The sequence below is a fragment of the Canis lupus genome, chromosome 30, assembly GCF_011100685.1.
Source record: "Canis lupus familiaris isolate Mischka breed German Shepherd chromosome 30, alternate assembly UU_Cfam_GSD_1.0, whole genome shotgun sequence".
In the NCBI taxonomy this organism is placed as follows: Eukaryota; Metazoa; Chordata; class Mammalia; order Carnivora; family Canidae; genus Canis; species Canis lupus.
In genome coordinates, this window is record NC_049251.1 from 33,516,773 (window position 1) to 33,529,601 (window position 12,829).

Here is a 12,829-nt window from a genome sequence, read left to right on the forward strand (position 1 = left end):
TCACCTGCTTGCTTTTCTTGAAGGACTCTGTCGCTGCCCATTCCCCAAGCGCCCAGTCTTCCCGGTGAAACATTGGATGTTCTCCTCATTGGAAGGCAAAGCTATCATCTAAGCTTGTGGTCCCAGGAACCAGCTGGATCACAAGCCATACTTCATGAATGTTTCTGGACTTCTGGAGGATGGATTTGTGCCCTCTTGTCTCCTTTCCTTGCTGCTGGTCTTCCCAATGCATGACATGTGTGACCTCAGGGAGGGAAGAGCCAATCTCCTTGCCTGAAATAGATGCCAAGCCTTGACAGAATTATGAGATTTATTTCTTCCTTTCTTCTATTTCTTTCCATAAACTTAAGTTGAGCATGTGCTATGTACTAGGCACTCTCTCGTGCCTCCAAGTGTTTCTCTTGTGTATCTCTCTCCCCTTTCTGTGATTTTTCTGCTTCTTGCTTTCCCTCCTCTTGTCCTCTACCTCTCTTTGACCTCAAAACCTATTCTCAGGGAAGTTCAGCTATCAGTTGTGTGCACCTTAGAGCAAACATTAAGTTGCTGTGCTTCTACCCCTGGAGGAATTAGCATTTGACATTTGATCTTTCATTATTGTAGCAAATGGTTCCCTGTTCATGAAATTTTCAACAACAGTTTGCAAGCAGGAGAGATATTTGCAAAATAGAGGACCTTCGCAAAACCTTAGAGTCCCACCATCTGGTGACCACCCACTTGGAATATGCATGAGGTTGGTCCTTTCCTTGGCTCCATTTTGTGATAAAATCAGAGACTGGAATTGACTGATCTCAGAAAAAAACATGCTAACATTGCTCTTAGGATAAAGCTCCAAATCCTTTCTGCAGAAGATCCTGCATGGGGTAGCCTCTTACTTAACTCTTTAGACTCTACACTTCGCAGGAAAGCCATGTCAGAATTTTGTCATATTTTTGGTAGAAATACCATTTGACCTCAGCACGCTTCTGCTTGAAGTGTTCTATTTGTCAACCCCTTCTGCCATGCTAACTCCTCCTCCTGCCCCAGGTCTCATTTTATTTTTTATTTTTATTTTTTTAAGTTTCTTCTCCAATAAACACTCTATTTTTAGCTAGAGAAGTACGGAATGTCATGACCTGCACACCAGCCTGCGAGACTCTGGTGTTTACACGGGGCAATCATAGACGTGGATTTCCTGGTCATCACCCATGGACACAATCTTTGAGCCATTTCCATTGTATTTTACTCCCCAGACCTGATCCTGGTGATCGAAGAAGGTGTGAACACACGTTCTTGTTCCAACATCCCAAACTTTCACATATCAGATGAACTGGACTCGAAGTGGGTGTCGTCAGGACAAAATGCAACATTCAGCACCCATGATGCATGGCCACTCAGCGTACCAGCCAAATTGGCATGTTGTACATCATAGATCTTGATGTAGCCATCATCTGATGCAGTGACCAGGAGCTGAGAAGCCAGGGAGAATGTCAGGGAACGGATAGGTATAGCAAGGCCTTCCAGCGTGTGCAGAAGTTTTCCAGTTGCAATATCAAAAATATTGATGGCCCCATCTATGGCTCCACTGGTCAGATACATCCCATCAGGGCTATATGTAATACTAAGAATGAATTTTCCTCTTGTGTCCAGAGAATATTTCTTTTTCCCACTTTCCACACCAAAAATGTTCACTTTCCCCACATGAGTTCCTGTGGCCAGATACTGGGGATCAGGAGAAAAAACCAAAGTCCAGGCATCCACTGGTCCTGCATCTATAGATTTTATCTGTTTGCTGTTATCCAAGTCCCAGAGACGAATATGAGCGTCAAGAGAACTGGACGCAGCGATGGGCAGCGTGTGGCTGATGTTCACAGACACCACGGCCAGTTGATGTCTCTCTAGACTCCATTGTAGGTCCAGCCTCTCATCACAACACCTCTAGACTTTCACCAGGTCATCCAGGGACCCCGTAACCACCATCTCAGAGTTTTCTTTCTGTTTGTCCCCCAGGCAACCGACCAAATGGCATCATCCTGGGCTTGCTCTTGTTTGAAGAGAATACTGTACTGGTTGGTCATTTCCTCAACCAAGGAGGAAGGCTACAGGCCAGACAGTTTGCCGCCCTGCCAGCTGCACAGCCGCCACTCTTGTGACATCCCCAGGTCTCATTTTATTTTATTTTTATTTTTTTAAATTTAAAAAAAAATTTTTTTTAATTTTTATTTATTTATGATAGTCACACAGAGAGAGAGAGAGGCAGAGACATAGGCAGAGGGAGAAGCAGGCTCCATGCACTGGGAGCCTGACGTGGGATTTGATCCCGGGTCTCCAGGATCGCGCCCTGGGCCAAAGGCAGGCGCCAAACCGCTGCGCCACCCAGGGATCCCCACCAGGTCTCATTTTAAATGTGACTTCTTCTAGGAAGCCTTCCCTGACTCCTAGAAACCTAATGAGACCAGGATTAGGTTCCCTAATACATGATCTCACAGCACCCAATGATTTTCATAGCACCTATCAGGATTGTCTTTAGTTTCATGGAGGTATACCTTGTTGACTAGTCTTCACAGGCGTCTTATCTATTATTATGCATCAAGCATTGGGGAGACCCCCTCAGGGGCTAATAAAAAAAATCGCCTCTCTGCCTTTTGGCTAAGATCAAGTGTAGTATCTGTTCTTATCAGTTTAATATCTGATCCGTTCTCTATCTGAGGACAATATATTAAATGGATTTTTGGAGCAGGGGGATGGAATAGGAGCTTGGTCCATCCACTCCATGTATCAACCTGGTATTGCAGTACTTCCAGGAATGGTACACCCCCTCAGGGGTTAAAAAAAAAAAGCAAAAAACAAAAAGCATTGGGCAGAGTGCTGGGCTCTATGAGTAAATATCTGCGGAATGTATGTATGACTAAACATAAGTACTCTGTCTCTAAGTCAAACCTTCATCAAGAGTTCCCACACTGGGCAGCCCTGGTGGCTCAGCGGGTTTAGCGCCACCTCCAGCCCAGGGCGTGATCCCGGAGACCTGGGATCAAGTCCCACATCAGGCTCCCTGCATGGAGCCTCCTTCTCCCCCTGCCTGTGTTTCTGCCTCTCTCTGTGTGTGTGTCTCTATGAATAAATAAATAAAATGTTAAAAAAAATTCTTAAAAAAAAAAAAGGGTTCCCACACTATTTAGTAATAAAAAAATCTGATTGGTTCTGTCCTGCTGGGTGGTCACTTACTGTTGAGGTCATCTCATCTCGGCCAGACTCTGTACTTGGGTTCTACTCTCACAGTCTCATACCTGGGCTTTCCCCACTGCGGTCCACCATGTGGGATCCTACTGGATTAATCTTCCCAAGCACTGGTTTGACCAGATCACTCTTCTAAAAGCCTCTGATGCGGAGTTGGCTAAAGAATAAAGCTCAGACTCAGCCTGGCATTGAAGCCTGTCTGTAATCTGATTCTGACCTATATTTCTGTGTTCCCTTACTTTCTAAAGCGAATTGTTTGTTCCACCACACATTTTTACTCACTGACTCTAAGCGTTTGTTTATAGTATTTGCTCTGTCCAGAAGCTCCCTCTCCTATTCTGTTATCAAACTTCTATCCATCCTGAGTGTAAAGCTCATATCCCACGTTCTCTGTATAGTAATCCTAGTCACCTGTATTAGGACTCTTTCAGTTGCAAATAATGAGGAAGATCCCAAACTGGTTTAAGTAAAAAAAGTAATAATAATAATAATAACAATTATTATTATTAGTTCATGTAATCAACAAGTCCATTGGGTGTAGAGGCCAACATGGGGCTTGAACTCACAACCCTGAGATCAAGACCTGAACTGAGACCAAGAGTTGGATGCTTAAAGTGACTGATCTAATCTGTTGATTCCACTCTGAGTTAGGTGGAGCAGGTGACACTAAGGTTCATGTAGCAGCCCCAGAAACTCAGGGCTTACATCCTACCAGTTTGCCAACCTCAGGGAAAATGGTTATCTTTCTTAAAAGTTCTAACACAAGTCCCAGGGAAGGGTGGGTCGTGTTCCCATCCTGAACCTATTGCGATAGTGCTCTGATTAACCAGGCCTGGTTCATGTGTCCAATCCTGGGATCCATGGGTGGGGTCAGCCTCACAGACCTGCATGCATGGAGAGTGACAGCTGGGTGGCTCTCCAAAAGAAAATTGATATACAGTTACCAGAAGAAGGAGGAATGGATGTCTAGTAGGTAAAAGACAACCTAGATCCATCCTACCCCTCGAAATGTGAGTGATCTCTCCAGACTTCAAATTTCTGTTGCTCTTCTTGTCTGTTCTGTTCGTTAATTTATTTCCCCATGGTCACTAGATGGTTGCCACAATCCCAAATATTGTAACTTGGTGCCGGAATTCCAAGCAGAAGGAAGAAGGGAACAGGTGAAGAGGGGACTTTTCCAGAGAAAGGAAAGCTTCCTTAGAGGCCATCCAAGAAATTTGGATCACTTGGCAAGGAAGCAGGGAAAATGAATATCTGGCATAGGGGAATGGAATAGCTGAGATGGATTAGCGCAAATGAAAGGTTCATTCCTGGGGCTGAGCACATCGCTGAACAAAAGAAGGGTTTTGTTAGAAGAAGGAAGGGGTGAGGTCCTTGCCATTGGCCAGGTCGCCAAGAGTGGCTGCCTAGGATATTTTTTTTATCCACTTATCTGCTAGCAATTGGGAACTTACCACATGCAAGGCACTGTGCATTTCTGATTTTCATCTAGTCCATATGATTTTTTCCTTTTTTTTTTTTTAAGATTTTATTTATTTATTCATGAGATACACACAGAGAGAGACAGGCAGAGACACGGGCAGAGGGAGAAGCAGGCTCCATGCAGGGGGCCCAATGTGGGACTCGATCCCAGGTCTCCAGGATCATGCCCTGGGCCGAAGGTGGCGCTAAACCGCTGAGCCACCCGGGCTGCCCTGACTTTTTCTTTTCTTTCTTTCTTTTTTTTTAAATAAATTTATTTTTTATTGGTGCTCAATTTGTCAACATATAGAATAACACCCAGTGCTCATCCTGTCAAGTGCCCACCTCAGTGCCCGTCACCCAGTCACCCACACCCCCCTGACTTTCTTTTTAATGGCAGGAACTGTGGCTTATATTTTGCATCTTTACAATGCCTCGCACTTAGTAGCTGTTCAATGAGCATTGGCTGATTTTTAAAATTTGATGGTGAGGGGTTGGGAGAGGGGTACAGAATTCAGAGTCTTTCTAGGATCTTATTTAAAGACTTCATTTTGCTCTCACTGCTAAAGGAAATGGAAGATCACCACGTCTGTGTTACAGTCATTTGAATCCTGGAGATGCAAATGAATCTCAAATATATCTTCTTGGCTGTAAGTTCTCTCTCAGTCAACTTGTAAATTACTTGATTCCGTATATATGGCCCATCTATATAGTTCTTACATATGTAAAGTGAATTTAGACAGGCAGTATATGTAATTTGGCTAACTGGTCTCCTTTTTCTATGGCTTCTCCTCATTTTTTATTTAATAGGGAAATTGCTCTCCCACTGAATCTTAATTCACAATGTTAAGACTTCAGAAACACAGTTTCTTATTCAGAAAGGATTTCAATCTTCTTGCTGTCAAATACACTCTGCTCTCACATGGGCACTTAATGGTGTCAGGATGTCAATTTAATTTTGACAGGGGCCCTATCCACAGAATCTTCAACTTTTCATACTTAGTTAATATGGATGAGTAAGAAGATGTTTGAGGGGATTTTTCCCCTCTGTTTTCATGGAAACATACTTTCCCGTAAGATTGGATGACAGTGGTATGTGTGAAGCACTCGAAGCTTTTGAGAGTGAGAAGTTTTCCCTACTGTTCAAGACCCACCATTAACTGCCTCCAAATGGCACACAGTTGTTGTTATCTCTAATTGCTGTGATGCTCTAAATAGTCTGAAGGCACTGGAATCTTTGTTCCCACCAAGAAATGGTTTCTTCCACTTTCTTTGGTAGCAGCACCACTGGAACTGTAGATGTAGCAAGTATGGCTACAAATTCATTCTTTCCCCACTAGGTGACATTAATTAGTGCCTGATGACTGGCAGGCTTGAGTTTTTCGATTCTTGTCCAGGAGTAGGAGAGGACCAAACTACTCCTAACACTCTTGTATTAGAGTAACAAATGATGCTGTGTAACAAATGATGTAAAAAAATGAACTGACCTACAACAAGAGATGTGTAGTATCTCACACAGTTTCTGTATGGAATCTGGCAGAGGCTTAGCAAGGTGGCTCTGGCTGAGAGTCTCTCTTGAGGTTATATCAAGGTGTTGGCTGGGGCTGCAGGCACCTGAGGCCTGAACTGAGTGGGGTTCCCAAAATGGCTCACTCACATAGCTAATGGCTGGAGGCCTAAGTTTCTTGCCATGTGGGCCTCTGCTTGAATGTCCTTATGGCATGGCAGCTGGCTTCCTCTGGAGTGAGTGATTCCAGAGAAAGACCGCAGAAGAAGCTGCAACACCTCTTACGACCTAGTCTCAGGAGTCATCCTCTGTCCCTTCTGTCGTAGTCTCTTTGTTAGAAGTGAATCACTAGGTCTAGCCCATACTCAGGGGGAGGGGAATTAAGCTCTACCTCTTGAAGGGACGTGTATCAAAGAATTTGTAGACATATTTTAAAACCACTACAACTTTCTTGATTTTCCCCCTTTGTGACTGAGTATCTGCCAAAAACAACCAAACTCAGAGGTTTAGTACATGATCAGCAAATGAACTGATGAACACGGCTCCTTCATTCTTGGGGTAATTTGTATAGAATTTCAGCTTTCCAACCTTACCAAATAGGTGCTCCCCCCAAAGCTGCACTGGGATGGAATGGAAGTTGGGTCTGATTTCTTCTTCCAGCTTCTCAAACAATGTCTTCTACATCACTCACGAATATGCAGTGGGCAGGAGCTGGCTTTTTGCAGGGCGTGCTCTAATAGTGGGACACCGTAAGGATGGATTCTCAACAGGGATGGGAGTGTTTGGTTGTACTCACCTGGCCTAACAGGTCATATACGGCCAGCAGATGGCAAAAACTGAGTGAGAAGCTAGCTGGTTCTGCTCTCCTGCTGGTTGGCAAAGACCGGCCACAGATGGTAGCAGTGAAGCTGTGAGCAGACTCTAGTCCTAGGATCAAGCAAGTGCCAAAGCTCTGCTGAAATCACCCGCAGCACCACCAAGAGATGTGAGGATTCATGGGCAGGATTCTCGGCTTGGATCTCGAAAACAGAGACCCTGGTGGTTCTGGCTCCTTGGCAGCTCTTAGTGCATGACGTGAGGAAGGGAGCACTTTGGGAACAGATGGAGAGGTTGAGAGACAGAGCGTGACTGTCAGGCCACAGAGTGAAGCATCGTGCCATTGAGACAGATGGTGAGAGGGGTGTCCCTGTCTGCAGTGGCTTTAGTGCCTTTTCAGTACTCATCCCGCTTGTGTACCCTTGACATAGGGCCTCTTCAAGAGCTTCTACTTCCAAAGCATTTTAATTTAGAAGTCACATGTTTGTGTTCCAAGCTGTAGTTCAGGCTAAAAGTGCTTCATAGCTTTTCTCTTTTCTCACATTTAGAGAAACCCGGGTTTCTGATACACTGATTGATAAGGGAATCATACAATGGTAGAGTTTATGAAAAGGGGCATTAGAGACAGATGCCACATAGTGACAGAGTCAAGAAGAGTTTTCTTTCCAGAATATTCCTGCCATTTGAGATACCAGTGCAAGAGAAGAGGAGGTAGGAAACATAGAAAACACACAGATGTATGCTTCAAGATACAGATCTACTACATGGATTATTAGCTTTCTAGAGAAATTTAGTGGCTCTGCTGGTACCACCTTTAGGCACAGTTGGGGGGGCCTGACTTTCAGGGGCACTGCTCTGGCTCAGGCTCTCCTCCAGCTGCATTCCTAAATACCGAGCAGGAGGCCAACAAGCCAAAGGAAATGTGTCCCTCTGGAGCCAATTTCACCTCTTCAGACCTTGGTCCAGGTACCCATAAGCCAGAATTCCCTTCCCAAATGGCTGTGAGCCCACTCCCAGGACCCATGTGGTCTTCTCCCCTAGACCTTCTGATAAATACTCTTGGACCTGTGGAGTGGCCAAGAAATGACAGTTTTGTAGAGGGAAAAGTGGACATGTGGGCTGGAGGGCCTATGGGATGTGAGGCTTAACTGGCTGTGGGAAGCGAAGTGGGGAGGGCTGCTCTGTATGGAAACCAGCTCTCCCTGTTTTAGCAAGGGACTCTGAGAAATCCCAGAATTCTAAGTTCAGACCTGGTCTTCCAAGTTGTATTGAAAGTGTATTTTCAAGGTGAAAGGATACACACACATATGCACACATACACATTTTAATTTCACAGTTTGTTAGCTTGTTTTATAACTTTTACATACTTATACATTTGACTGTGGGCTTCTACATGTAGCCTTTTTGTGTACCCTACAAATATCAGGGTTGGTTCTGGCTCCACCTTTAATACAGTACCAAGTTGAATCAGCCTGGCTGATTTGGAAGGCCTTTTACTATTGACTCCTCTCTAATCTTACCTCCCACTGCTATTCTGCAGGAATCTTCCATCAACCAAACTGGTCAACCCATAGCCAGACTAGGCCCACGTCCTTTCCTCTGTGTCTGGTTCATACTATTTTTCTCTGAAAGGCCTCTATTTCTCTCCTGCATTTGTATGGGCCATGCTACTGTTATAAGACCCAGCTTCTTAGTCATGCCTCCTCCAACTGGCCTCTTCTAACAGCTCTTGTCTGAGCCATTTATTGGCATTCAAAGTGTGCAGATATGTGTGGCCATTTTTCTTAGACAAGATATGGCTATAAGATAAGGAAACATCAATACATAACCATTTGAAGACCAGGAAAGGGGACCTCCCCCCCTTCCCCTACTCCCCTAAAGTCAGAAGAGTAGTTGGGGAATGAGAAGAATGTAGTTAGGCAGGCACCAAAGGAGGAGAGGGCCAGCACTGTCAAAAGCTGTAGAGAGGTCATTGGGAAAGAAGCCCAAAAATAGAACATTTGCCATTAGGAAAGAGGTTTTTTTGTGACCATTGAGAGAAGAGCAGATTGTGTGGGTGAAAGTAACATTGTAGTCCGGGGGGGAAAAATAAGAGATGAGAAAGTGGAGACAGCAAACACTTTAATGTCTCATGAAAATGTGATTCTGAGAGGAGATAGAATAGCTTTACAGGGTGGAAGAGGTAGGGAGGTTTTGTTCTGTTCAAAGGTTGGAGGAGACTGAGTGTGTTTGTAGGAGAAAAGAGCTAGATTAGAGGGGAAAATTGATAATGGGGGAAAGAAAGGATCCAATGATTCAACAAAACCTGGGAAAGGCTGAGATGCATGCACAGGTGCAGGGGTTAACCTTGATGAGGAGAAAGGGCACTTCTCGCTGTGGGTAAGGGAAGGGGGGCGGGTAAGATGAATGAAGGCTACAGAATAGGCATCATAATGGAGTGATTGGATTTATGGGTGAAGAGACGAGCTGTCATTATAGAGAAAAGGCCAAAAATGCCCAAATTTTCGGGGGCGGCGGGGGGGGGGAGGGGAATCGGGTCCAGATTTCAAATATTCAAATATCACATTCCTCATTCATTCCTTTCACATTTATTCAGTGTCCCGCGAGTATCAGACGCTGGGGTCTACCCGTGATGGGACTTTTCCGTGCAATTTTGCAAACCTGCAATACTGGGACTCAGGCGAGATTTACTTTTTACCCTTCTAGAAGGCCTGCAGTAGGAACAACAAACAAAAGAAAAACAACAAACAAAAAACTGCACGGATCAGAAGACAGTCCTTTGTCAGACCAGATGTCCCGAGCTCACGGGCATGCATTGCAACAATGACGCCCTGTTCGAGGCTGGGAGGGAAGAGAGGCGAGGTGGGGAGGGGTGGGGGGTGGAGGGGGAGGCTGACACCGGGGCAGCCCCTGCAGGATGCGCTTTCGACCAGGAAGGTGCAGCCTTGACGCCCTCGAGGGCGCGCCGTAACCGTAACCAAGGGTGACGGCGCCTCGGTCCACACCGCAGCAAGGACCCGCTTCTTCCCCGAGCCAGGTGTGTCTACCGAGGCTGAGCAGCCCCCCCCACCGCCGCGCCCTCCGCGAGGCCTCGCCGCTCTCCGCCAGGTCGCTGCTACCTTCGCCCCCGGTTAATTGTGACGGGCGGGGGAGGGGAGAGGCGGTGGGCGGGGCGAATCGCCTTTTCTATTTTGCCATTGGCCGCGAGGGGGCCCGAGTCCCGCCCCCCGCGCCGCCGCCGACAGGCTCCGCCGGCTGTCACTCGAGCCGCCGCGGCCGCCCCCTGGCCGCGGCCGGGATCTCGCGGGAAGAGCGGCGGGCACGGCGGAGGCTCGGTCTCCCGGCTGCGCGCGAAGCGGGAGGGCTCTGCACACACGGGCGCTGCCTGGCGGGGAGCTCGGAGCTGCGGCAGCCGCAGGCCTGGGCCGCCCCTTCCCTGCCGCCGCCTTCTCCGGCTCGGGGCTGCTCGGTCCGCTCGCCCTCCGGCGCCCCCAGGTGAGGAAGCCCCGGGCGCGCCTCCCGGGCTGCGGAGCGGTCGGGGCGGGCTGGCTCCCGACGGGGGCGGCTCCGCGGGGCGCGGGAGGGCGGGGGGCGGGGCGCGGGGTCCACGAGGACGTGCGGGGTCCGGGGGTTCCGGGACGGGGGGCTCCTGTCGGCGCGGTCGCCGGCGCCCGGCGGGCAGAGCGGTCGGCTGGGCGGGTGCTCCGTGTCGGAAGAGGCGGGTCCCGGGGGTCCGGAGGGTCCTCCGAGCCGGAGGGTTTGGCGTCCCTGGGTGATGGAGCGGCGCCTCCGTGCTCGGGGCGAGGTGTGTGCGCCCTGCAGGGGCCGGGCCGCCTGGTGGGCTGCTCCGGGGGTTCTGCCTCGCCCCGAGGCGGGGCGGCACCTTGGCGAGGTCCCTAGTCCGAAAGGGGGCGGCAGGGCGAGCGAGCCGGCGGGGGCTCCCGGAGCCCTGGAGCGGAGGGCGCGGCTCGGCGGGCGCTGCTGAGGTCCGCTGGGGCGGGGGGGGGGGGCGGCCTAGGGGCATCGGGAGCCCGCCCAGCGCCCAGCGTCCTGGAGCAGGTCTCGGTGCTCCGCGGGAGGATTGCGAGTTGGAGACATCGCGGGTTTGGTTCTGCAGTTCGCTCTCTGCCCTGCCCCGGGATCCCCGTGGGGGTGCGGGGGGGTGGGGGTGGGGGTGGGGGGCGTGCTGGTCTCGCTGCTCTGGGAGCGAGACGGTGGCAGCACCTTAGGGGGGTGCAGACTCTGGGTCCCCTGGTGCAGACTCTGGGTCCCCTGGGTGCAGACTCTGGGTCCTTCGGTGCAAATTCTGAGTCCCTTGGTGCAGACTCTGGGGCCTTCGGTGCAAATTCTGGGTCCCTTGGTGCAGACTCTGGGTCCCTTGGTGCAGACTCTGGATCCCTTGGTGCAGACTCTGGGTCCCTTGGTGCAAATTCAGGGTCGCTTGGTGCAGACTCTGGGTCGCTTGGTGCAAACTCTGGGTCCCTTGGTGCAGACTCTGGGTCGCTTGGTGCAAACTCTGGGTCCCTTGGTGCAGACTCTGGGTCCTTTGGTGCGACTCTGGGTCCCTTGGTGCAGACTCTGGGTCCCTTGGGAGGCGTGTGTCCCTCGGCCGGAGCGTGCCAGCCGCGGAGCAGACGGAAGGCAGGCTGGGTGGTTTGGGCTGCGCTCTCTTAGGTAGTCGCTCGGCTTTGCCGATCCTGCATTATCAGATCCGTCCCGAAAGTCTTCCCTGAGTGTGAGACCGAGTCCAGTAGTGATGGGAGGCGTGTCCTGGCTTCTCTCTGTCCTTTTGAAAAACGTTCGTGGAGAGGGATAATTTGAGATTGAGTGAGTCTTCGAATGATGTCTTGGGAATTTGGAGTCCCAAAGCTAGGGCCCTGCAGAAGCGTCATTGGAGACCTGTAAGGATGGCCAGCAGCTCTTTTAGAGACGCCTGCTTAATAGCTTTATTGTACAGGTTGAGTTAGTCTAGACTCTAATGCAGACTTCTTGGTAACTAGCCCAGACTTAGGTGAAATTCAAATAAAATGACCTGTATGTGTGTGTATGTTTTTTTTTTTTTTTTTTTTAAGATTCTAAAAATTTATTTTGTTCATGAGACAGAGAGAGAGAGAGGGAGAGAGAGAGAGGCAGAGGGAGACGCAGGCTCCATGCAGGAAGCCTGATGTGGGACTTGATCCCAGGGCTCCAGGAACAGGCCCTGGGCTGAAGGCAGGCAGTCAACCACTGAGCCACCCAGGCGTCCCTGTGTATGTGGTTTTTAAAAAAACATATAGCTTGTAAAGTTTGTGCACTTGCTTGTCCGTTCTTGGGGTTAGAGACCTGCTTCATCCCAGAGGCCTGTAAATGATGAGCCTGATGAGTCTGATGTGGCAGGCGGTGGGGAGCCCATATTCACAGTAATTCTGTCATTTTGACTAAACAAGACAAATTCAGCTATGCCAGAGCCAAGACTTTTGCCTGCCTTAGTCTTTTTCTTTAGTGACAGTTTTTTTTTTTTTTTTTTTTTTTTAAAGATTGACGTTTCTTTTGATGTTAGAACCAGAAAGATTAGGGATCCTGTACTTAATCCTTGGGTTTTGCAATCGTTTAAAAAAAAAAGGGGGGGGGGAGGGGGAATCCTACATATTTAACCCATTAACAAGCTTAAGTTTTTTTGTTTTTGCCTGAACTGACTTCCATAGGTATAAAAATTGATCAACTGAGCAGATACTTGATTGGAACTACAGCCAAAAAACCCTAAGCAGACCTTTGTTTTCCTCGTTATTTATGAAAGACAAATGACAAGCAAATTTCAGTAACTTTTAAAAAGAGCAGCTTCCATGATTTCTA

The 12,829-nt window shown here is 48.6% G+C and overlaps 1 protein-coding gene, 1 non-coding gene and 1 pseudogene across 4 annotated transcripts in view; 2 read left to right on the plus strand and 1 right to left on the minus strand.

Moving 5' to 3' along the window:
- Positions 1–1,101: 1,101 nt before the first annotated feature.
- On the minus strand, positions 1,102–2,054 carry LOC611043 (annotated as a pseudogene).
- A 551-nt stretch (positions 2,055–2,605) lies between these two features.
- Positions 2,606–2,796, plus strand: LOC119866972. Its single transcript, XR_005381913.1, has one exon. It is a non-coding gene; the product is annotated as a U2 spliceosomal RNA (small nuclear RNA).
- Positions 2,797–10,321: 7,525 nt separating this feature from the next.
- Positions 10,322–12,829, plus strand: part of GLCE (glucuronic acid epimerase) — a 115,463-nt gene continuing 112,955 nt past the window's right edge. For 2 of the 3 annotated variants that reach the window (XM_038580826.1, XM_038580825.1), the window contains exon 1: positions 10,322–10,492. The gene's annotated coding sequence lies outside the window, so the exon portion shown is untranslated. The remainder of the gene's footprint in view (positions 10,493–12,829) is intronic. The other variant, XM_038580827.1, reaches the window with a different exon arrangement.